The sequence below is a fragment of the Nannospalax galili genome, unplaced genomic scaffold, assembly GCF_000622305.1.
Source record: "Nannospalax galili isolate Female #2095 unplaced genomic scaffold, S.galili_v1.0 scaffold161, whole genome shotgun sequence".
NCBI classification, from domain to species: Eukaryota; Metazoa; Chordata; class Mammalia; order Rodentia; family Spalacidae; genus Nannospalax; species Nannospalax galili.
In genome coordinates, this window is record NW_008348586.1 from 4,635,735 (window position 1) to 4,639,158 (window position 3,424).

Genomic DNA, 3,424 nt, shown 5'->3' on the forward strand with positions numbered 1-3,424 from the left:
AATTTTTATTTTCTCTGCTTTTTCCCTGAGCAAGATGATTGGAATTAACCAGGGGTATTAAAATTATCTGAGCAATACGTTCCCCTTGTGGAATGGTGACTATATTGTCAACAGCTCGGGCTAAAATTTTTATTTCCCCAGTAAAGTCTGCATCAATTATCCCAGGCACAACAGATAGGCCTTTAAGAGCGGTGCTACTGTGCCCTAATATCAGCCCGCACGTATTGGTAGGGAGTGGTCCATAAATTCCAGTCCCTATGGTCTGAATTCCCATGTCTGGAGTTAATACTGTGTAGGAGGAGGAACTGATGTCCAGTCCTGCACTTCCTGGGGTTGCTCGGTTGAGGTCCAAAAAGGATTGTTGCTGCTGGCAGGAATGAAGATGACTGCCCCAAAAGCTTGTTTGGGGGCCTGGGGCTGGCCCCTCCACCCATTTCCCTGAGGTGGTGGTAAAGGTCTCCCTTCAATATCAGTTTTAGACCTAAATTCGTTAAACTAATGTCTTCCCCTTCTACATCTGGGACATAATCTTGGAGCTCTCTCATCTTTCGTCTTTTGCTGATCATTACCCATTCTACATTCCCAGGTGAAATGCCCACTGTTACCACATTTAAAACACTCTTTGCTTTTAGTTTGATTTTCTCAGCCAGAAAATCTTTTACAGTTTGTCCATTAAAAGCCGCTGCCATGGCAAGTCCCTGCTGATAAGATGGATCTATGTCTGAACACAGGCATATATAGCCAGTTAAATCAGTCTTTTTTCTATAAGGCCTAATGGCTGCCTGGCAGGCAGGATTAGCATTCTCATAAGCCAACTGTTTCACATACTCTAGTCCTGCATCAACGTTCCCAAATATTCTCCCTGCTGTGGTCATTAATCGATGGACAAATTCTGCAAATGGTTCATGAGACCCCTGTTTGACTAAAGTGAGAGAAGCTCCTAGGTCCCCCTTAACTGGAAGCTTCCTCCATGCTTTAGTGGCAGCAGCCTGAATTTGTGAGTAAGGTCCTGGGTCATATTGCATTTGTCGTTCATTAGTCCCATACTGACCTTCACCTGTTAACATATCAAAATCCCATCCATTCCTAGCTTGCTGGTTTCTTCTAGCTGTCTCCTTACAATTCTCAAAATACTCTGATTTCCATAGCAAATAATCACCCCCACTAAGGACCGCCCTTGCCAATGTATTCCAATCAATGGGAGTTAACCATTTTTCAGCCATACCTTCCAAGATTGCTACGGTATACGGGGCTGTGGCTCCATATTGAGACACAGCAGTTTTTAATTCTTTAATAAATGGAAAATCGAAACCCGCATGATGTTGCCACGCTTGCCTACTGTTTCTGTCACAGGAAAAGCCTCCATGTAGGAGGGAGGTTTATCAGGTTCATTAGAATTTTCTTTATAAGAGTGGAGGCCAGGCCCCATAGGAATCTGGTGAGCTACATCCCTATCTACAACTGTCTCCCTGCCTGTCCTGAGGTTCTGCAATTCAAGTATTAATGATTGATGCATTTTCTCTAGTTTAATTTGTTCCTGCAATTGTGCTATCTGTTCCTTTAACTCTGATCTAGGATCTATTGCTGCCATTATAGTTGGAGCAGGTAGTACACCGAAAGAAGGAGGGCAGTTACATTCTTGCCTCTCATGGCCAGTCAATGATCTAGTCTCAGTTTTGCAAATCAACCCCTCTTTCTCAGACTCTGCACCATCTGTATCTGAGGCTAGACAGGCATCTTCTGGTAAAAGAGGATAGATACGAATATGTTCTCTTTTAGACTCTTGGGCATCCTCCTGATTTTCCTTTCCTTTAACTGACTCTGAGGACTCCTTCTTTAAATTTTTTGGAGAATCCTCATCTTCAAGAGAAATTAAGTCAGGCTCATCCTTGGGAATTTCCCTCAACTCTGACTTGGAACTATTTCTAAAAATCTCTTCAGCTCGGGCAATCGCTGCCACCACTGGTTCATGTTCATCTCTCTTATCTATTAACTCTCTTATTAGATTCCAATAAGAAAAAGCAGTAACAGGAACCTTTCCAGGTCCAAACACTGTGTAATAGTCTTGTAATGCATCGCCTACTCTTCTCCATCTTTTTATATCTATGGCCCCTACTTGGGGGAACCAGGGACAAAAGTCCTTCACAAAATCAAAGAAATGAAATAAATCCTCAGTCATAACCTTTACTCCTCTTGTCTTCAGAGCTTCTCTTAACTGTATGACATAAATCTGATGCTGGCTTAATTCCTGCCCCATGATTGGACGACACAACTTACCTTCGGTTCGGTCGCGGCAGGCTCCCATGGCGAGTCTCCGAAGTGCTTGAGATTTAGCGGGTGCGCACCCCTTCTTCTTCGTCGTCTCTCTCATGTTGTCCCCAGTATCCAAGCCCCACGTTGGGCGCCACTCTGCCCCAGTCTGTGGGGTCTGCAATGGGATACCTGGATTGGGGAGTGGGGATGTGGATGGGGCAGAGACAAGAGAAATGGAGACAAGACAGGGTTCTGATCAAGTCTCATTTATTGAAGCACAAGCATGAGCTTAAATAGAGAATGAGAACAAAGGAGCAAAGAATGAGTAATCACATCAGTCAGAACACAGGGGCCCTGACGTACTCTAAGGGAGGAATCTACTGATTAACAGAGAACAGGGCTATTTACATTTACTGGAAAGGAGAACAAGGCCATGGGCCAAGGTTGTGGGCCCCGGCTGTGAGCCAAGGTTGTGGGCCAAGGCTGTTGGCCCCGGCTGTGAGCCAACTCAGGTCTGCCAGCAGTCCTGAGAAATGGCTGAGCCTCAGGCTCCCAACAGGTCCCGCTTTTTTATTTTATAGAGTTTTAGGGATCAAAGGTTGTTAAATCCTTAGGGAACTGCGCCTGTCTTAGGTTGGTGTATCCTTTCCCAAGGGCTTACCCGTCATTGGATGAGGTAGTAGCATTAGACTACCCTCCTGTCTTAGGTTGCCATCAGGAAACACATTTTCATTATCCACTCATCAATTGAGGGGCACTTAGGTTGCTTCCATCTCTTAGCTATTGTGAAAAGAGCAGCAACAAACATGAATGTACAAGTGTCTGCAATAGGATGAGTTCTTTTACATGCCAAGGAGTGGTATAACTGGGTGGTATAACTGCTTGGGTGGAATACTTGGTAGATGTCTGTTAGGTCCATTTGATATATGGGTTTAGTTCAGATGTCTCTCTGTTAACTCTCTGCTCTATTGACCTATCTAATGGAGACAGTGCGGTACTGAAGTCGCCTACTATTAATGAGTTGGGATTAATCTAGGTCTTAAAGTCCTGTAGTATTCTTTTTATGAAGTTGGGTGCACCAGAGTTTGGTGTATATATGTCCATGATTGTAATATCTTCTTCGTCAATTGTTCCTTTGATCAGAATGAAGTGACCCTCTTTATCTCTTCTG